At 42.0% G+C, this 22912-nt stretch overlaps 1 protein-coding gene and 1 non-coding gene across 7 annotated transcripts in view; one reads left to right on the top strand and one right to left on the bottom strand.

The window, feature by feature from the left end:
• CLYBL (citramalyl-CoA lyase) overlaps window positions 1–22912 on the bottom strand; it is a 219263-nt gene that overhangs the window by 129045 nt on the left and 67306 nt on the right. The gene's annotated exons all lie outside the window — the stretch shown is intronic.
• Window positions 4752–4855, top strand: LOC114232402 (U6 spliceosomal RNA). Its single transcript, XR_003618459.2, has one exon. It is a non-coding gene; the product is annotated as a U6 spliceosomal RNA (small nuclear RNA).

Here is a 22912-nt window from a genome sequence, read left to right as displayed (position 1 = left end):
GCTTGGATTTGGCAATACTGAAGGCATCTGAGGCCTTAGGGGTCAGTTTCGGAGTTAGAGGGAAGAACATGGCCCTAAGGGGCTAAGAATTCAATGGGACTTTAATGGAAGATAGGGAATGTGGATGCAGACTACTGTACAAGAAGTTAGGCATCAAGAGAAGTTGGAACAGCTTAGGAAAGTTTATGGTTTATTTCATTTTTGACAAGCATGTGTGTAGAATATCTTGCAGGCTGTGGAGAAGATTTCCACAAAGGGGCAAGGAGTAAAAAACCAGAAGAGAGCCCAGCCAGTGTGGCTCAGTGGTTGAGTGTCAACCTATGAACTGTAGGTCAGGGTTCGATTCCAGGTCAGGGCATATGCATGGGTTGTGGGCTCGATCCCCAGTAGGGGGCATGCAGAAGGCAGCTGATCAATGATTCTCTCTCATCATTGATGTTCCTATCTCTCTCTCTCTCTGAAATCAATAAATTTTTTTTTTAAGAGAGAGGGGCTAAATTGGCGCACCAAGACTCCCCAAGGAGAAGAAGGAAATGAGGAGGGGGTAACACTGAAGAGGAAGAATGGCTCGTCTCCCTGAGGAAACTAGGGAGGCGGGAAGCAGGTTCCTTTCAGAGTGGAGGGGTAGGAGAGTAAGCCTAGGCCTGCCCTTTCCGAGACCAAGGATTACTCCTTTTGCCTTGAAGAAAAGGATATTTAAGTGAGAGGGAACTTAGAGCAACCATAAAGAAACTTGATGATTAAGGAGACTGATTTTATATATTCCCCAGTGGCAGGAAACTGGTTGGGAGCTATGGGAATAGTACAGATGAGAAGAGGCAGATCAGTCGGGTGATGGTAGCAGCAAGGAGACAAAGGCTGGACAAGGGTGGTGAGGTCAGTGGTCACTATAAAGCTGGTGAAAGAACAGCAAAGAGAAAGGGCAAAGAAAAGGACTAAGAAAACTGATGGGGTTTGGAAAAGCAACATCCTTGGGAAAATAACCCATCTTTGCCTCTCTCCCTGCTGGATAAAAACTCACAAATTCCCTACGTCCTACAATGACCTCAGAAGTCTCAATGACAAAGACCACTGACAAAAATGCTGTGCAGTATAAATAATAACAGCTTTATTATTCCCCCAGCTTCACTGGGGCGGAGAAAAGTAGCAGACGGTCCTCGGAAAGAACAAATGTTAGTGCTGTTCAGTCCAGAATGCAACCGACACATTGCTCTGGGCCTCTGGAGGGGAAGGAGAAACACTGTCCAATCTCAAGTTTCTTTCAAAGCAAACAAACAAATAAAAACCCAAGCCACCAATTTAAAGATAGGTGGGAGCGACACCAGCCTCTGAAATGCAGGAGGAGGGCTCTCCTCTCCTCTCGACCACATCTTTCCTATCAGTTCATTTCATACAGCTGCTCATCTGCATTTCTTTTTACTGAAAGAATTCACACATCAAAGTCTATAAAATAAACTCCCACCTCTCCTCAAGAATTTGGGAGAAGGTGGGCAATCTCTGGGAGTTAAATATTTATAAAAGGTTATGATCTTTCAAAGAAAGAGAAATCAAGCTGAGAAGGCGAGAAGAAATGTGCTAAGAGAGAAAACAAACTTTCAACTACAGCTTTATAGGAAGACACAGGAAGGAAAGAGCATGGGAATTTTTTTGAACACCTGTACTCGCTAGGAACTTTTTTTTTTTTTTTTGCATGCTATTTCATGAGAAAGAGAGAGAGAGAGAGAGAGAGAGAGAGAGAGAGAGAGAGGGAAGTACAAGCTGAAAAGGAGCAGATGTACTTCCCATTGGCCAGGAAATAGGCAGAGTTAGGTTCTCAGGTCAACGAGAAACACAGAATACTGAGGATGACAATGTCAGCTGGAGCAAGTACTACAAACCGAGTAGTTTAAGCAACAGAAATGCGTTATCTTGCAGTTCTGGGGCTAGAAGTCTGAAATCAACGCAGGGCTGATTCCTTCTGAGGGTGGGGGCAGGACCTGTTCCAGGCCTCTCTCTTTGGCTTGTAGATGGCCCTCTTCTCCTCGTATCTCTTCACACAGTCTTCCCTCTAAGCAGGTCTATCTCGGTGGCCAAAATGACCTTTTGATTAAGGACACCAGGCATATTAGATGAGGTCCCACCCTAATGACATCACCTTATTACTTACATCTGCAACAACTCTATTTCCAAATAAGCACATTCTTCATTCTGGGAGTTAGGATTTCAACATATGAGTTTTGGGGAGATTGTGTGTAATCCATCCTGTAACAACAGCTAATATTTATTGGCTCTTACTGGGTGCCAGACACTGTGCAACGCACGTTCCATGTAATCCTCTTAATCAATTATCCCTATTCTGTAAATGAGAAAGATGAGGCACAGAGAAGTTAAGTCATTTGCCCAAGATCAAACAGCTGGTAATTAATAGAGCTAGGATTTCAGAACCTGGTCCCTATGTGTCTAAAGTGCTAACCACTACCCTCTACTCTGTATATAATAAGACAGTATTCCACCCATTCAGATATCTTTGGAATAGAATCAATAAATGAATGCTCAAGTGAATGAATGAATGAAGTACCTGAAGTCAGAATGAGCAAACTTGATGGGTGGTTTCAGAATTTCTTTTTACTGAAAGTACAGTGAGGTGGGGCCATTGTCCAAAGCACCCAGCAGGTTACCAGTAGCATCCTTAAGTCCAGGGTGAATGCTAAGGGCATCTAGCAGAGGCTCTGAAGTCCAACAGAATGTGTTTGGTGGCAGGAGACACAGCATTAATGATTTGTGTGTGCCCCAACTCTAATGAAACAATTCTGAAATGATGATATTTGGGAAGCTAGCCTGGAAAAACACACAATTTGGGCAACTATGCAAACCACCAGGCTTTATCAACTGCCTAATATAAGGTCAGCTGTCATTTCAGCAGCAATATGATTTACTGCCATTGCAGAGAGAACTCTTTTCAGTAACTAGTGTTTTAAACTTTAAAATGTGTTTTTCTTATAAAACATACCATTGTAAATGATCATTCAAAATCATTAATCCGAAAATCAAGGCCAACCCTCATCCTAAAAAAAAAATCATGTCATACAGCACTTAAAGTACTCAAATTCAACTAAATGTGCTTTGGGAGGGGGTGAGGGGGGATGGGGAGTGAAAAGAGAAAGAGAAAATACTTTGAACAGTATGCCTGGCTCTGCCACTTAACTCACTAAGAAGAAAGAAAAGACGTAAGTCAGTCTGTGAAACTCTCCCAGATCCTCTGAGTCTCCCATCCTGTCTTGGGGACTAAATGTGATGCCTGAGTTTAAAATAAAATATTAAAATATGCATCTCTAACTCTAAATACATATTACTCAGCATATTAACCAGCCCTGCCTTAATTTCAGACTTCTCCTTCTGACACTTAGCAGAAGAAATGGAGATCTGCTCCAGGGCTGGAGGGAAAACAACTCTGTGACCCATTAGTGACATGCTGGTCTAACGGAACATCAGGACAGATTTGAGCTTGACTAGACGCGACTTTCCCTTTACCAACTGTCTTTATGCCGAATGCCCAAGAAAGATGCAATTACTCCATATCACCTTCCACACATGATACTCTATTGATAAGTTTTTGTCTCAGAAATATATGGCACAGATAATCCAAAATTACCAAGAATCCAAAAGCCAGCCCTGTACTTCTCTGACAAGGACACCATAACCACAACCATTCAACACAGGGCCTCTCAGGCTGCAGACCAGGCAAGAGACCTAGAAGGTCGTAGACAATTTACACAAAGTTTTGAAACATTTTTTATATTTTTGGTCTCCTGAGTATATTTCGTTCAGGTTTACATTGTACCTTTTCCAGTAGCTTTGCCATCTTGTGTGTTTGTTCAATTGTGGTAAAATATATATAATACAAAATTTACCATTTTAACCATTTCTAAGGATACAGTTCTGTGGCACTGCATACATTCACATTATTGTGCAATCATCACTATTATCCATCTCCAGAACTTTCATCGCCATCCCAAACTGAAACTCTATACTTGTTAAAAACTAACTTCCCAACCTCCAGCCCCTGGTAACCATTATTATATGTTCTATTTCTACGAACTACTCTTGGTACTTCATGTAAGTAAAATCATACTGTATTTGTCCTTTTCCATCTGATTTATTTCATTTAGCATAACACTGTCAACATTCATTGTAGCTTGTGCCAGAATTTCCTTCCTTTTTAAGGCTGAATAATAGTCCATTGTATGGATATACCACATTTTGTTTATCCATTCATCCATCAATTGACACTTGAGTTGCTTCTGCCTTATGGCTACTGTGAATAATGCTGCTATGAATATGGGTGTGTAGATGTCTGTGAAGAGTCCTTCCTTCCATTCTTTTGGGTATATATACCCAGAAGTGGAATAGCTGATCATATGGTAATTCCATGTTTAATGCCTTCATTGTATTTTGCTTACACGTAATATTGCAAACATTGTAAATGTTGTAAACAGATGCATCCTTGCAATGTGCCGGGTCAGGTGAAGGCAGCTGAGGTTTCCTAAATGCTTTAGATCAGCGGTCACCAACCGGTGGTCCGCGAACCACTGGTAGTCCGTGAGGTCCGAAAGGTTGGCGACCGCTGCTTTAGATAACTGAGAGTCACCTCAATGCTTTCAAAATTTGGTTGTGTGCACAATGCTAAGGGAAATAAAAGGCTAAGAGCTAGGGATGACCTGTGCAGATGAAGGAAGTCAGTCTGTTAACCAAGTTCTTAATGATCTGGAACAGTGCTCGCTTCGGCAGCACATGTACTAAAATTGGGATGATACAGAGGTTAGCATGGCCCCTACCCAAGGATGACAAACAAATTCGTGAATCATTCCACATTTTGCTTTTCTAATATCCATAGGTGGGGAAACTGAGGCTGGATAAGGAAGTACCTTACTCAATTAAGGGCCCTGCTATCCTCAAGCCCCATCCCTAACTCCTCTTTCAAAAACAAAAAAATCTGGGACAATCAAATGGTCTACTGGATTAATTTCATAAATGTAAACAACAGGTATTTATTGAGTGCTGACTGTCCAACAGCTTCCAATCTTGGGGTGTGGATCTATCTCTTTTGGGATTGTCTGTACATTGCTGGGTCCCCGGTGCACAGAAAGTATTCAACACATTGACTGGATACCCTGTTCACAGGTCATAATGTGAATACATAACCTATCAAAGAAAGAAATGCATTGCATGAGACCAGGGCTGGGGAACCTTTTTTCTGCCAAGGGCCATTTGGATATTTATAAACATCATTCATGGGCCATACAAAATTAACAACTTAAAAATTAGCCTGCTATATTTGGTCAAACATTTAATTAACTCCCCCTAATGCCTTGGCAGGGCCAGACCAAATTATTTCTTGGGCCTTATATGGCCCGTGGGCCGGATATATCCCACCCGTGCATTAGACAAACAAGTTAATGATATGATCAGTATTAAGTCCTAATTAGCATCCAAATTAGTTTATAATCATAATTTAGATTTAGAGGAAATCAACCTATTCCCACTGGGCTATGTTAAAATTCAGACCTGGGCTTTAAATATTTCAATAACATCCCTATAACTAAACCACTGAACTCCCCAAAAGAGAAAGACACCATCAAAGTAATCTGAATAAGTCTCTCCTTTACTCTTCGCTATAATGTGTTAGATAAAGAAAAAAGACATCTGAAGGTCTGGAGGAAATGAATGGCGCGCTCACAGAGGAGAAGAGGGAAGATCTGCACATCATTAGTGCGTGAAGACGGCTTAGCACTTCCTGAGGGCTGGGTACGGCCATCAGAGCTTCCCTCTGGCACAGCACCCACCGGCTTCCTCTAGAAGTCAGTGACCACTCAGACACAGAAGTATTTCTCTGCACATAAGCTTTGGTTTTGTTTTATAAATATAAAATTTATGGAACATATAGGTGTTCTACATGTGTTTATGAACACTACACATTATTATACTAGGTGCACCAGTTAATAATGCAGATTTTATAATCAAAGAAAACACAATAATTTTAAGAGAAACATCAAAAGTGCTTTATTCAAAGTAATGTCCATCGCTAGCTACACATTTCCCCCATCTTTCAGGTAATTTGTGAATACCGTCCCTATAGAACTTGTTTTGAGGCAAACCATTTAGAGACCCAATTTTCCACTTGTTCATATGTTTTGAAGTGCTGCTCAGAAAGTGCGTGTGCCATCGATCGGAACAAGTGGTAATCTGAAGGAGCAAGGTCTGGTGAATATAGCAGGTGGGTTAATACTTCCCAGACAAGATCTTTTAACATTTTGAAGTGTGTGATGGTGCGTCATCATGAAGCAAAATTACTTTGCCGTGTCTTCTGGCATATTCTGGTCGTTTCACGATCAAAGCATTGTTCAAATTGATTATTTGTTGTCAGTAGCGATCAGTATTAATGGTTTCACCTGGTTTTAGAAGCTCATAATACACCACACCTTCCTGATCCCACCAAACGCAGAGCATTGTCTTCTTTCTGAAGTGATTTGGCCTTGCAGTCTATGTTGATGGTTGACCTGGATCAACCCATGATTTTGTGCATTTGGGATTCTCAAAATAAATCCACTTTTCATCTCCAGTCACAATTCGATGCAAAAAAGACTTTCTTTTGTGCTGTTGAAGAAACATTTTACTGATGACTTTTCGGTTTTCCATTTGTCTTTCGTTCAGTTGATGTGGCACTCATTTTCCTTCCTTTAAAATCTTTCCAATTGCTTGTAAGTGATAGGAAATTGTTTGCTGAGCAACATTTAATATTTCTGCAAGTTGTTTTTGAGTTTGACACGCATCTTCATCCAATAATGCTTGTAATTGTTGGTCTTCAAAGTTTTTCAGTTGACCTGGACGTTCTTTGTCTTTCACATCAAAATCATCACTTTTAAAGCGTTTAAACCAAAGTTTACAAGTATCTTGAGATGAAGCATGTTCACCATAAGCTTCCTGAAGTATACAATAACTTTTTCTTCAAAATAATGAATTAAAACTTTCTGCAAATGCTCTTTTTTTGGCACGAAATTCGACATTTTTAAGTGTAAAAATATCTATGATGTTAACACCTTCAGAAAATTTGACATATGAAGTTTTGAAGCTTGTTGTCAATACAACAAAATAGCATACATATCAAATCGCATATATATCAACATATGTGTAAATCCACCTATTGAAAAAAATCCACATTATTAACCAGTACACTTGGTACACTAGATGCCCGGTGCACGAAATTCATGCAGAGGGGTGGGGGGAAGTCCCTCAGCCCGGCCTGCACCCTCTCACAATCCGGGACCCCTCGGGGGATGTCTGACTGCCAGTTTAGGCCCGATCCCGCAGGGATCCCTGTGGGATCGGGCCTAAACCGGCAGTCAGACATCCCTCTCACAATCCGGGACTGCTGGCTCCTAACCGCTGGCCTGCCTGCCTGTTTCATCGCCCTTAACCACTCGCCTGCCTGCCTGATGGCCCCTAACCACTCACCTGCCTGCCTGATGGCCCCTAACCACTCACCTGCCTGCCTAATCACCCCTAACCACTGTGCCTGCCTGCCTGATCACCCCTAACTACTCTACCTGCCTGCCTGATTGCTCCTAACTGCTCGCCTGCCTTCCTGATTGCCCCTAACCACCTCTGCCTTGGACCCCACCACTGCGGCTTCATCTGGAAGGACGTCCAGAAGGTAGTTTGGCTGTCTGGTCTAATTAGCATATTACACTTTTATTATTATAGATGTACAAGTTTTTTAATGCCTATTGATATATTAAAGAGAAGTTCCCAATTAGTGGATAGGAGAAGACTAAGGTCAAATTCTCTATTCTACTCTAAACACAGAAGATGAGTTTTTGAGAGGACAAAAAACAAATGCTTTGTATGAAAGCAAATTTTTAGCCCTGGCCAGTATTGCTCAGTGGTAGACTGTCAGCCCCTGCACCAAAGGGTCTTGGGTTTGAATCCAGGTCAAGGGGACATACCTGGGTTGCAGTTCTACACCTGGCCCCTGTTGGGGCACGTATGGGAGGCAACCAATCGATGTGTCTCTTTCACATCAATGTTTCTTTCTTTACCCGCCCCCCCCCCCCCCCCCCTCACTTCCACTCTCTCTAAAAATCAATGGAAAAAGTATCCTCAGGTGAGGATGAACAACAAAAATTTACATTAAGATTTTTCTGAGTAAATCTCCTATAGAGAAAAGAATATATTTATGAAACAAATGCCATTCAAAGAGATCTACTCACTAAAAAAAATAATAATAATAAACAAAAAAAAACAAGAGCTGTGAGGCAGGAAGAAATAAAAAAATCACCTGACTTCATATAAGAGTCTATGGTTAATCAAATAAAGGAAGCACTGTGGAGTTGGTGGCCCAGGAAATAAATGGTGAAGCAGCGAATGGAAACACAAACTGAGTGGCAGCGCAACCTACAAAACAAAGATAAGCTTAGAACTACCGATGTTGGTATGATGGTCTGGATCCAGGGAAATTCCCATTTCCACTAGATTACACTGTTATGAGAAAGTATCATTTTCTTTTGAAAAGGTATATGCACATAGTTCCAGAAAGCTACCAAAGAGTTCCTAGTGAAAAGAATTCCTCTCACTCACCTCACCCCTCTGTCCCCAGTTCACCTCCGTGAAGCCCACTGATGGTATCAGCTCCTTGTGTAACTGAGCAAAGTACTTAGACAGAAGTTCAGAAGCTCCAAAGGCACCTCCCGATGCCCAAGTAAATGAGCTGGAGCCATGAGGAGGCATTTTCCAGGGAGCATCTTAACCTTTCCCTGCACACCTGCTCTAAGGCAGGAAACCTCAAGGCTTCCAGTGTTTAATCCTGAACTTGCAGGGAATTCTACATGTGGCTTCCTTTTTCAACACTGAGCCAATTTTTTTTTTAATTAAATCTTTGTTGCTGAAAGTATCACATATGTCCCCTTTCCCACCTCATTGACTCCTTCTAGCCTGCCCCCATCCCCCTGAGCCAATTCTTTAAAAGCCCCAGATAGCCCAGCCAGCGTGGCTTGGTGGTTGAGCATCGACCTATGAACCAGGAAGTCATGGTTCGATTCTGGGTGGGGGTACATGCCAGGGTTGCAGGCTTGATCCCCAGTGTGGGGCGTGGAAAAGGCAGCCGATCGATGACTCTCTCTCATCATTGATGTTTCTATCTCTCTCCCCCTCTCCATTCCTCTCTGAAATTAATAAAAATATATTTAAAAATAATAATAAATAGTAAGTAAACTAAATTTTTAAAAAACAGATTAAAAGACACGTAATGAAAAGCAGTGCCTAACACATAATAAGTAGTTGTTGAACAAATGGGATGTGGCTCTAAAATCTGACATACCTGGGTTCAAATGTTGGCTGCCATTTATGGGGGCGCCTGAGTCCTACTTCACTCATGGGGTACAAATGGGGAAACACACACCCGCACATTGCTGCTGCTATGTTGCTGGAACTCAGTGAGGCAAAGTGTGTGACGTGAGCAGAGGTCCTGACACGCGTTAAGTGCTGTGTAACTGACAGCTATCATTACTGCTGCCATGAGCGATCCGTAACCTCCCACAGACTTTTGGTCACAGAGATCATTTGGAGACTTGGTCCCCGAGGGCACACAGGCTGTCACGGAAACATCTCTACATTTGCCCCATGCTGGGGTGAAGTGACAATCGACATGGGCTCTCGGCTGTTTGACATCATCCTCGGCAACATCACTGAGGTCATGTCAACTTCCTCTGCACAGAGCGGGAGAATCCACAGCCCAGACTGACACCGACAAAGCAATCCTGACCATCAGGGAGGGGGAAATCCAACTTTTCCATCATGAATAAGAAATTATTTGCTTTAAAGCTCTTTCATGCTGTGCTCAGAGGAACAAGAGAATATATTGACTGTGTCCCACAAATACATCGAAAAGAAGAGCATTCAAATGTTGATTCTTGAGGCTTTATGTTTACCACTGTAGCAAATACACACCTGGCTTCAGTGAGGCCTTGGGGTAAAGGCCAGGCTATTTCTCTCTTTCTTTTTTAACAATTTTTGTGAGTTTATTTGAGCCAAACTGTCGACAATTGCCAGAAAGCAGAATCTCAACGTATTGAGATAATGCTCTGGATAACGGCAGTTGTTTTTCTTTTTTACCTTGTTTTATAAATCACAATCAAAGGAGGAGGTGTGAGTGGGTTATTTCATCCACAAAATGCAAAAGCCTATGACCAGCGACATCTTCAAGCGTCGCAGTGTGGGAAGGAATACGGAGGCTGCACACGGCCCAGCTGTGTGTGGAAGTTGTCTGTTGCTAGACTTGGTAGCACAAGGGCTGTCAGAGCATTGAACTGTGAAGGAGTCGCAACACCAGACTGTCCCGCACCAACACAACCTCAGAACTGTCCTCGCGCTCCCACATCCTGGGTCCTGTGCCCAACAAGGGGGGTTTACAAGTAGCCATTTAGCACCTTCCTTCAGATATTTTTTACACTGTGTTGTTGCCTTTCCTGGGAAGGAGAAGAAACAAGAAGGCTGGAAAACATTTTCTCTTCTGTGCCACAATTTAAAATAAGAAAACCTAATCACTTTAGGTTTTTCCAATAAAAATGGCAATGTTTAAAATCTCTTCTGTGTCAGTGACGAAGGGAAAAAAAATCTTACTCCTAAAAAATGACTCTTTCATAGAACATCGGGGTTAGTTTGTGAGTGGCACGTTTTTAAAACATTTAATCAGTGATCTGAATAAATGTCAACACCTTCTGGCGGTGTGCTATAAAATGTGAACCTTGTCAACAGCAACAGAGGAAGGTGACGCACTGGGGACACGGAGCTTTTATGCTGACACACAGTAATAATATAATTTTAAAATTTATCATCTGTTTAGCTGCAAGCAACAACAATTAATCTTTTTGACAATTCATACAATGCCGGAAATAACACCTGGGAAGAAAAACAACGCATTCTAATTTCTACTTTCATCGTCTTCCAGGCCTCTATAGCTACAATTGCATAGAAAGCCACACACAATAAATTTTGTGATAAGGATTAAAATGTTAGCAAAAAAGTATTTCTCTTGTCACCGCGTGCCCCTCCTTGCCTCGGTTAATAAAATTACTTAACACAAGAACTGTAAGTGAGAGCAAGTCCCAGAGGAGCTGTGGGCCTCTGAGGGTTCATTTCTGTCACGTCAAATGACATTTTATTCCCTAATCATTTAACCTACGACTTCGCATGACTACATATAGCCTGAACAGAATTCTGGTGGGGGCCCAGAAATGACACTAATCCCTCTACTGGAAACTCCATCAAAGCGTGACCATCCCGAGCCCATCTGATACCAACAACTAAAAAAAATATAGCCAGGCAAATAGTCTTCAAAATGTTTAGAAGCATATGAATACCGTATTTTCCAGCGTATAAGATGACTTTTTAACCCAGGAAAATCTTCTATACGCCCAGTCGTCTTATACGCCGGAAAATACGGTATGTAAATGTTGTATGGATTGGTGTTTCATGTGTCCTGTGAGGGTTCATAAGATTTCATGTTAAACCACATTAATATCCTTAATTAATCTCTTTCCTGTTAATATTAAACCAAATGCATCTTGCCAAATACACCTGCTGACCCAGTGGCCTGCTAACCCTGAGATTTAAAAAGCTGTGGGGTAGCCCTGGCCCCTGTGGCTCAGTTGGTTGAGCATCCTAACAGTTTGATTCCTGGTCAGGGCACATGCCTGGTTTGCAGGCTCGAACCCCAGGAGCGGCTGTGCAGGAGGCAGCCAATTGATGGTTCTCTCTCAGGGATGTTTCTCTCTCTGGTTCCCTCTCTCTCCCTCTTTCTCTCTCAAATCAATAAAAACATACATTAAAAAGAGGTTTGGGCGAGTTCCTCTTTTTTTTAAAAAAAAAAAAAAGCTGTGGGGTAAAGCGGTAAAGCAGAGGCACCATAGGCACAAAAGAGGATCCAAGTGAGACTAAAAATCACAAGCTTGTGACATTTGCAAATGAAATGAAATAGGACGATAACAACACCACTGTCGGCATACCTCTGTGCAACCAGCCTTCCAGGACTCTGGACTCCTTTTACGGATAAGGAAACCAGAGTACCACACTCACAACTCAGGGGTTCTCCAAATCCTTATCAGAATCCCATGTTTTCTACTGTCACGTTCCTAAAACATCAACTAAGATTAAAAAATAAGAAAGCAGCTCAAAGAGTTTGACTCAGTGGGTTAGATAGAGCAATAGAGTATACCGGGCCCTGGTTTAGGAAACACCAGCAGCAGAAATCCATAGAAAAACATGAGCTCTGCTATAACTCACAGAGAAGATAGGATCAGAAGACGACATGGGTCATGAAATATAGATGTGCACATTTGTGGGGGGAAAATAGAGGTTGAGTATGTGTATACACTCTTCTTTCTTTTCCTTTCTTGCCCAAATCTGGGCCTTCTGGGAAGTGATCAAATTGATTTTTACCATGTGCCTTGTGTCATATGTTGGGACCTGAATAGTGGATTTTAATTCCAATAACTTGGAATTAAAAGCTGCTTTCTTATTTTTGAGTCTTAGTTGATGTTTAAGGAACGTGACAGTAGAACACACATGGGATTCTGATAAGGATTTGAAGAACCCCTGAGTTGTGAGTGTGGCACTCTGGTTTTGGTGATAGACTGCCATATGCCCCATAACTTTGTCCATGTGTTTATTAGAAATGACTGCAAAGTCTTTTTCAGAAGAGATTTGCAGAGGAGAGCTTGCCATTCAACATAGAATGTCATGCTTTTTCTAACGGCTGCCTTACAGACTATGGCTCTAAATTTATATTTTGAACCTCTAAACCGAAACTTCATAAAGGCTTCCTTCATCCTTTGTTTACTTACTCATGAACTGATCCCCCACAAGGAAGGGGCCCTGATGATATGTCACTCTGTGTGCAAGCTTATGGAGCTGCTTGTGCAGCATTCGAAACTGTAGCAGGAATTTGAAATGTGGATGCTTTATTTTGAAAGTCAAAATTCTAGATCTGCATGGGGACTTTGTTCTCCTCACTGTGGGGACCAACAACCCAAGACTGAAGACTTTTCAAATTTGCTGACATCTGTGCTCCTGAACTGGTGACCTCCTATCCAGCTTTCTCTCAGTGCCTCTCGATGCTTAGTCATCTTCCTAGCCCTAAGAGGGATAAACATTGCTTTCCACCAAATCCCAAAAGGGGTGAAATCCCCCATATTTAATTGATTGATGTACAGGTTTTCTTTCTAATTACACCTAGTGTCAATATTAATATTTAAGTCTCAGGCCCAAAACAGAACTCTGCAGCTAGTGGGAAAGCGCTGACATCCACAGCACATTCGCAAGAGAGAGGACTCTCAAAACGTGTTTAATTACAGGGAGCCCCGCCCAGCATGGAATCAGAGAACAGTGATCTCAGAAAGCAATTTGCCATCTAGACTGTGCTTCTCGGCTAATTAAACAACAAACAAACAAACAAACAAACAAAAAACAGGACAGCAGTGTGGACAAGGAGACAACGAAAAGCCACATGTTACAACCCAGGTAAAGGTATGTGTGAGCCTAAATGGGAACAAAAACTGCAGGAACCCAAAGGTGAAAAACAGCCACTTACAGCAGTGGCCCTGACGGATGGGTAAGTACCTGACTGGCGAATGACAGGCTGCCCTCTCACTTTGTGGCTGGAACACGGAAACACTCTGGCCATCTGTTGTATCTGTAGAAACCCCCACCTAGGAGGAAGAGGAGGAGGAAGGGGAGGGGGGGAGAGAAGGCGGTGGGGGAGAGGGGAGGAGAACGACTCCTTTGGTTGCAGCTGCAATGACTTTGCTCACAGCTGATGTGTGCTCCGTGGCACAGCCAGGATTTCAGGTTTCAGCCCTCGGTGACTGATCTTTCCCCCCAAACTGTTCTATCAGAATTCCCAAGTTTCTGCAGGAATCTGTTTGTTGAAGGGGCGAGAGACATAGACATATACAGAAGGAGGGATGCAGAGTGGTCACTGACTTTCAAATGAACTCAGTTCTCTGATGACTATTGAAATGCCTGCCCGATGGAGGAAGGTCCAGTGATTGGGTGCAGGGTTGCACCAGCCATAAATCCCGCTTAGCTTCCTTTCATTTACAGTTTATTGCATTAACATTTCTTTTGTGCTGGCTGCTGCTGGAAAGCTATTGTAAATTTGGGCAATTACGACTTTTGTTCCATCTGTCCCTCCCCTCCTTGGAACTGTAACATCAAAGGTGGCCCATTCAGTAGAGGCTGGCTCGGTCTCTTAAATCCAACCTGAAATAGATGTTATTGCAAATCACAGGCTCTAAGTAAAAGGTAGAGAATAAATCATAAAGATGCTGCTCTGATCTTCTGAGAAAGTCTTAAAATAAGCTTTCTTAAACCTCCTACATAACACTCCAAGTCAAAGCCTGGAGAGGCATTTTAGGGCCTCCTTGTCCAAATCCCCCCAAAGCACATGTGTGAACCATGTCAAACAGGGGCCATGCACCCAAATGCCAGGGTTTCCACCAGTCCTGCCTCTGGGGGTTTCCGTGGTGCTTAAAATAATCTCTCTTAAAGCATCTGCACAAACCGGAGTGGGTCCTGATGCTGCTGTGAGCATGGGCAGCCTGGAGAAATCCCGAGATTCAAATGAAGGCCCCACAGCAGATAAGGAGGGTCAGCGACCAGTTGGAAAGCTCCTTGGGCAACACAGAGCTTGTATTCCTGACAAGCTGTCACTTGTTACAGGGAAGGGGGGCTCAGGTCTGAGAATCAGGAGTGTTGGTGATGTCATAGGCAAGGGGCACTGCATTGTCAGCTCCATTCTCAACAACTTTCTGAGAACCTACTAGTCACTTGGTGGGTGCTGGACGGGGGAGGAGGGCTCAAAGAGGAACAAGAATGATCCCTGTCTCAAGAAACTTAAAACCTAGTGGAAGAGACAAGCCTAATGATAGCTGACCAAAGTTGCTTCATAATTAGTTTCATAACATAGGCACAAAACATGCATCTCAGTTCCTCAAAATGTGAAACACAGAGCCCTAACCGGTCTGGCTTAGTGGATAGAGCGCTGGCCGGTGGACTGAAGGGTCCCAGGTTCGATTCTAGTCAAGGGCATGTACCTGGGCTGCAGGCTCCATCCTGGCCCAGGTTGGGTGCGTGCAGGAGATGACCAACCAATGTGTCTCTCTCACATCAATGTTTCTCTCTCTATGTCTCCTCCTCTCTTCCACTCTCTCTAAAAATTCAATGGAAAAATACCCTTGGGTGAGAATTAACAAACAACAACAAAAATTGAAACATAGAGTTAACATATAACGCAGCAATTCTACTCCTAGGTATACCCAAGAGAACTGAAAACATATGTCCACAATGTACACTAATGTTCATAGCAACATCTATATATATAAAAGCCTAAGTGACGGTTAGGACCAAATGACCAGAACGAGCAGTCAACCAGTTGCTATGATGCATAGGGGGCAGACGATCAACACCAGAAGCTGCCCCCTGGTGGTCAGTGTGCTCCCACAGCCAACCTCCCACAGCTGGCCGGTGGCATAGGCGGCCAGCGTCTGTTCCTTCTACTCCTGGCTGGCGACCGTCACCTTTGGCCCTGTGGCTGGGATGGGGAACCGGGGGTGGGTAGTGGCTGATCCCTTTCCCAGGGGGGCTGAAGGCCGGCTCCCTCCTTGGGGCTGGCAACCAACCTCCCATGACCCGTCCCTCCCCCTGGCAGGCAGGCCCCGATAGGCCCAGCCCTGATTGCCAGCCAGGCCTAGGGACCCCACCTATGCACGAATTCATGCACCGAGCCTCTAATTATTCATAATAGCCCCAAACTGGAAACAACCCAAATGTCTGTGATGGATGAATAGATAAATAAAATGTGGTATATTTTTTACAATGGAACATCATTTTGGTCACAAAAAGGAATGAAATACTGGTCCCTGCTAAAACAGGAATGAACCTTGAAAACATTATGCTAAGTGAAAGAAACCAGACACAAAAGGGCACAACTTACAATTACATACAATTGTCAGCTCCATTCTCAACAACTTTCTGAGAACCTATTAGTCACTTGGTGGGTGCTGGACTGGGGAGGAGGGCTCAAAGAGGAACAAGAATGATCCCTGTCTCAAGAAACTTAAAACCTAGTGGAAGAGACAGAGAATAAGGTAGAGAATAAATCATAAAGATGCTGCTCTAATCTTCTATGAAATGCCCAAATGGGTAAATCTATAGATTAAAAGGCGTTACCAGGGGAAGGGAATAGTGGAACGTGAGAGTGACTGTCAGTGGCTGCAGAGGTGCATTTAGGGGTAAAGAAAATGTTCTGAAATTAGATAGTAGAGATTATGGCACAACTGGGTGAAGAGGCAAAAAACATTGAATTGTATACTTTAAGAGGGTGGATTTCATAGTATTTAATGATATCTCAATAAAACTATTATTTTTAACCTTTTGCACTCGGATGTTGAGTGTGACTCGACACGGTTAGCATTAAAATAAAGGAATCGAGAAAAAAGCGAGTGCAAAGGGTTAAATGCTATGGAAGCTTAGAGTTGGGAGTAATTGTGACTAAAGGAATAGGGCTGTTTGTATTAAGAACATAGTAAGGCCCTAGCTGGTTTGGCTCAGTGGAGAGAGCGTCAGCCTGCAAACTGAAGGGTCCCAGGTTCAATTCTGGTCAAGGGAACATGCCTGGGTTATGTGCTTGATCCCTAGTGGGGGACGTGCAGGAGGCAGCTGATCGATGATTTTCTCTCTCTCTCTCTCCCTCTTCCTTCCTCTCTAAAATCAATAAAAATATATATTTTAAAAAAGAACATAGTAAGGACCCTAAGTACTTTCCTCAAATGATGAATGAATGAATGAATGAATGAATGAATGAAAAAAAACACACACACAGATAAGTCACTGGATTCATTGCTCACTTTGATACCTACTGGCATGAGGAATAGACACTAAGTTTCCACTTTCTGAAACTATTATTACTTTGATAGAAACAGTCCTATTTCATTACACAAAATGTGTCTTAAACTTGGGGCTTTGAAAGCTCCTTCAGGGAATACCAATTGAGAGACAAGGAGGGGCCTCTGATCCATGACTACCTCCTGCAAAACAGGAATCAGAGTTTTTACATAAGAGTTGGCTCAAACTAATGACCTAAAGATGTGCGTCTTAAAATTCACTGGTACAGCTTATTTACAGCTGTAGCTCCACTTATGCATTCATTAAGAAACTGGTCCTTAAGTCAAAGAAACAAGAAGTACTGCTTAAGTTTTTTGCTTTCAGTTCATTTGAAAACCAGAGTGCTTACAAATTTTCATGCTGTTTACCCTCAGGGCAACTAGGGAGAGCCATCTATGTAAGCGGTTACCATGTTGGACGTTCTGGGGCAGTGATATGGGCTAGAGAGTCAAAGCAGCAATTCAAGAGTTAATTCGCAGAGACACCAAATCCAGAAAGTGCTATTAACCCATGCCTGTCTGCATAGTGTCTACATCACCCTTCCGCCTCTAACCAAACAGGACACTGGAGTCTCAGGAAGACAGAAAGCTTTTGTTGAAAGTAGGAGGTTGACAGCTATTTGTGATGAGGGGGTTTTTGTTTGTTTGTTTGTTATTCAAATAGCTTTGCCCCTGAGGAAATACAAAGGGAAAATGTCAGAAGTATGTGATTAATTATTTTTTAAATTAGGTGGGGTCCCCCCCTCCGGTGAACTGAAAAGTAGGTATTGAAAAGGAATCGGCCCATTAAATGGTAGATTCTCCTACATAAGTAAGTTTGATATTAATTATCTTAAAAGAGTTGTGCTTGGCAGTCAGATCAATGACAGGAGGGTTTGTCTTAGTACCAACATCTTCTGAAGGGGGCTGTTCAGGAACATTCTCACATCATCGCAAGTAGGACTGGAGCACTGACGATGGGAACAACTCGGGCTGGGGGAGTAACCCAGGTCTCCTACCCTCCACGCTGTGCAATAGTAATGAGCTTCCTAAAACTACTTTTAACATTTAAAAAATTACATGCTTTTGGGGGGTAGGGCGAAGGAGGTGATGGAGGGGCGGCCAGGAAGACAAGGGAAGATTCCAGAAAGAAAAAGCCTACATCAACAACTACTTTCTTTTCATTTTTTTTTAAAGGTTCCTTTTAATCAGCTCTTAAAGCAAAGACAGAAGCTGAAAACATTCCACGTAAATAAACAGCAAAGAGCTCCGAATGCTTAGCAGACCAGAACACCGGAAAGAGCTTGCGTGGTTGGTACCGCCAGGCATGACCGGCTTTAGTGGATTTAACAATAAAAAAAGAAGATGGCGCCAAGCTACCTGGGACCTTCTCTTCCTGCAGGAAAAATGGATAAAACTTACCATTTGGGTGGGGAGAGGGTCCAGAGAGAGAAAATGCTACTTAACACAACAATGTGGATGGCATTTAGGCTACATGCAAATCTCATCCACAGAGTTTACAAAGGGAATGTAATTTACTACTTAGAGGATATAACCTATTTCAGTCTAAAGAGCTAATTAATAAAACAGTCTGAAAAAGAATGCAGAGTTAATTGCAACCCATCTTCTGGGCTGTTTCAACTTGGTTCTTTATACTTGCTGTTAAACAAAATTCCAAATATTGTTATAGCAATTATGTTTTAGTTAAGAAAAGGCAAATTGGGTTTTCATCAAATTTAAGTCCCTTTCAAAAAACATTTGAAAAATTGAAGCGGCTTTTCTCCTCAGAGCCTGTTCTGTGATGGTAAACATTTCAACAACTATAAAGGCTTCAATTTAGACAGTAGCTAGAAAGTAACAGTAAGTAAATGTAACTTCAGTATGCTTCAAAACGCATAATCTCATTTACAGATATAGTTGGGGACATGGGATGTACACCTACTGAGCTACCCAGCCAGGGGGAAGATAGCATTGCTTTTCATCTCCAATTTTCCTCTTGACTTTTTCTTCCCTTAAGCATCCCTGCACGAAATAACTTTTGGTTTTCATTGATAACAAGAAGTTCCAGATAGATTATTTCTTTGGGGACAACCTGTCAATGACTGTAAGGATACATTTCAAAACGTACTTATGGCTCATCCCTAACCCTGACGCTTGGTGAAGGAAAGCATGACGCTCTTTCATCCCGTCTTGGTACAAGTGTCTCTGGAACCTTGAACTTGAGAATGAACTGTATCCCTTTTTCAATAACTAGGCTTAAAATGTCAAAGACTCTACCAGAGGTGTTTGACTGGAAGAAGATACTATCTGAATCTGTATGAAGCCCCACGGACTAGCTCTTGACACCCCTCCACTTCAGCCAGTGGACTAGCTCAGGATGGGAAGGGCAACCCTTGGAGGGTGAGGCTTATTTTATGGAGAGTTCTTTGAAACCTGAGGGTGCAGACCTGGAAAATGCTGGTCTTACCTTGGCCACAGTCCCAAAGGGGCATCTGTACCACTGGCTTTTGTCAGAATGAAGGATGGTGTTGAGTAATTTCAGGAAAGCAACTCATCTGCCAGAATATGACTGCCAAGATATTTGGAATAATGTAATTTAGCGTTTCAATGTGATTTTACTTTCTGACTTTACAAGTAAGGAAAAAGTTGCCTTCTGGCCAGTACAGCTTTTGCTCTGTGCTTTAATTCCCAGGAGCAGCTCATTTGTCCACCCTCCATTCCATGTAGAAGCTGGAAGAGATAAACTGAGCATATTCTCTCTATGTCACCACTTTCTCATTCTCAGTTCACTTGTTATTCTTCTTGTAATGCCAAGTTTGTACACTAAAAAAAACTCTGACTAAAGAAAGCCAAAGGAATGATATCATTAGCAAATGCAAATACGCTAATTAAGATAAAAATGTAATGCTTAAAAGTCCAACTTGTCATATGTAAAATTACTCTAATGACATATTCAAGAAGATTCTGGAGATTATGCTGCCAAGAAGGCAAATACATTTAAGGCAATCTTACAAAGTATATGAAATCACAGACTGTAAGATCCTGCAACTATTTTAATTTTAAAAGCTCAGTTTACAAATATATACCAATATTTTTCTCACTTTTAATCACTCCCCCACTGTTTTAGCATAAGAGCTAAAATAACCTGAACCACCCCCCTAAACACACACACAGCAAGTCTGTCACACAGATCTACAAAACAAAACACACAAAAAATGTATGAAAAAGGAATTTTCAAAATAACCTCAAAGTAGTGAGAAAAAAAGGTTGTAGTTTCTAGGTTTAGGTACTAATACAAATTTTTCCCTGGGAAATTTTTACATTAAAGCAACTCTAAGTAAAAATGCATATAATTAAGGGAAAGACCATTGCTTCAAACAGATTGACTGTCTTTAACAAGTTTCTCTCTTTCTAGCTACTCAGATATGCTATATTTCCTAATTATCACCTTTTAAGGGCCATCTGGGCCCATTCCTCCCCATCAGGGGGCAATTCCATTTGCATTGTTCCTGGGTTTAGTCATGATCAAGTAGTCCGGTGGTAAAGTTCATTAGAAATTAGAACAGAAGCATTCAACCCAGCACAGTAAACCAAGTATGTGCTACTCAGGCACCCACAGGAGAGATGATAAGCACTTCATACAGATTCTCACATAACTAATAAGTCTTCCCTGTGCATTTTATCAAGTCGCTTAAAGAAACATTCAGCTTAGTCCCTGACCAGGTATGTAATGGAAATCTGATTATGTCTTCTCATACTGCAAAATATTTCTCAATTAAGGCAACATAACTCTAGTCCCTTATGTGTTTTGGTTCAAAAGTCTATTAAAAACCCTTTAATGATTCCCTCATTTAGCCTACCATTCACAAGCAGTATACTACTTCCTTCCTGTAGAGAACACACAAGAATTATCCTAATGGTATTTTCTGTGAAACGAACGCACATTACAGAGGAAGCGTATCCAATCCACAGACTGGTGCTAACGGGTAGAGGTTCCAAGGAGCATTCCTTCCGGTCCTCATCAGTAGATCATTCTATACATTCACACGCTCTTTACAAACATGTTTGTGTGCCAAAGGCAAGCTCGGCCCATGGCTATGCCAGATACTTAAGGCAGAGCTGATTGGGAAAGGCATGGTGAATTCGGGCAGCGGAATGTATGGGTTCCCGCTACCTACCTCATAAGGTCTAATACATAAAACTCGGGAAACGGCTACCTGCCTCATCTTGCAATTTCTGAGCCTGGCTTGCAATGGCCATCTTAATCTGAAATGCCAGGCCTATTGAGATCGAAAAGGAGCACACCCTGCTGAGATCCACCACCCCATCGGGCTACACCTTAGTCTTGCAAATGAAGACAGCTGCAGCAGGCCTAATCTAGGCAAGGCAGGTGTAGCCCTGGGGCTCTCCACTAGTGACCCTAGGAGCTCCTAGGGCTGTGAAGTTAAGAAGTCACTGTTATAAAAAGAACGATTTCATAGCCTCTCATTATCGAGGTTACCATGCTTTTTAAAGGAACAATGGCTTATTTCCTCCCATCTGTACCTTGATATTCTCTCCTGCCTTTCTGAAATTCCCTTATTGAGATGGTCTCTAATTCTGACCCCAGCTGGGACACTTCAAATCCGCAGTTGTAGTTCACAGCCTGATGCTATTCATTCAATGCTATGTTAAAAAATAATTGGTCCTCTATTTTTTAAACCTATCCTAAAATGGACTATCCAGACATTACTAGAGATTTCAGGAGAAAACAATGCCTATAAGATCTTCCTGAGATTCAATAAGGAATAAAAATGATAATTTAATATTGCTTAGTAAAAAAAAAAAAGAAATCTACAGCAAAACAGAACCACTGAAACTGAGCCAACAGTAATTAACTCAAGAAGTAGTCATTGAGTTCCCTCTCTTCCTCTTCCCCTTCTCTCTGAATGTATTGAAACAAATACATCTATGTCTGAGGCCAGTTCCTGATCTCCCGTGTCCCCCAAAGGGCCGAGGAAAGGAACTCCAGAGGGAATAGGGTGCAACCCCCCACCCCCTTAGAGTCCTCAGCTGAAGCGCCAGCCAGGCTGATGCTGGGCCAGGCTGCTGAGCTGAGATGTGTGTGAGGTTCCTGGCAGAAGAGACTCACCAAACCTTAAGGCTTATCCCCTGGGAAGACCTCCCATCTGAAGGAGTGAAGTTTTGTTCGGCTGACGCTTAAGCTACGAAGGCTTTCATAGAAGAGGCGGTTGAAAACCCAAAACCTAGTACGTGATTTTACTGAAAGTTTGTCATTAAGTGTCATTTTTAAATTGTTGTTACTTTAAGGCATACTTTAAAAATCTGGAATTTGATATATTAATTTTGAAATAAAAACATAAATATTTTTAAACATTTAGATTTTTTGAATTATTTTAGAACCTGGGTTTTTTCTCTCTCTTTTTTTTTTATCATTTCTACTATATTTTTCTACCCTTCACTTTTAGAATACACATAATAGGCCTTTTTTTCCAATTCCTATAGAACTGTTCAGTTTTTATAAAAGTATAAAATGTGAAACAAGTGCAGAAAGCTTGTAAATGTACCAGGAATACCGGCTACACCTCCATACCCATTACTTCTAACAATTTCATAAGAAGGAGCACATTTTCATGAGTTGTGTGATGTTTTAGCAACAAGACTCCTATGGGCTTTAATGGAAGTCACACAGCTAAAACTCCATGTACCACTTTGAAAATTTAAGAGTAATTGCTAAGTCCCCCTTAGAGGGTCATAGAAATACTAAAAACCAAAGTATTTTGCTAAGAACTTCAATTATGCCTGAAGGCTTACATCAGATTTTATAAAAATGATTGGTCACATATATAATGTACTCTAATACCATTTTATTGGCTGGTTGTACTCTTTATTAAAGGGGGTCTTTGTGAAGTCCTGTCTGAAAGGAAACATACAGTACAGTGAACTTCAGTCCTCATGTT

Source organism: Eptesicus fuscus, chromosome 8, assembly GCF_027574615.1.
Source record: "Eptesicus fuscus isolate TK198812 chromosome 8, DD_ASM_mEF_20220401, whole genome shotgun sequence".
Lineage (NCBI taxonomy): Eukaryota > Metazoa > Chordata > Mammalia > Chiroptera > Vespertilionidae > Eptesicus > Eptesicus fuscus.
Note: the sequence above shows the minus strand (reverse complement) of the source record. Positions and strands in the feature narration are given on the sequence as shown.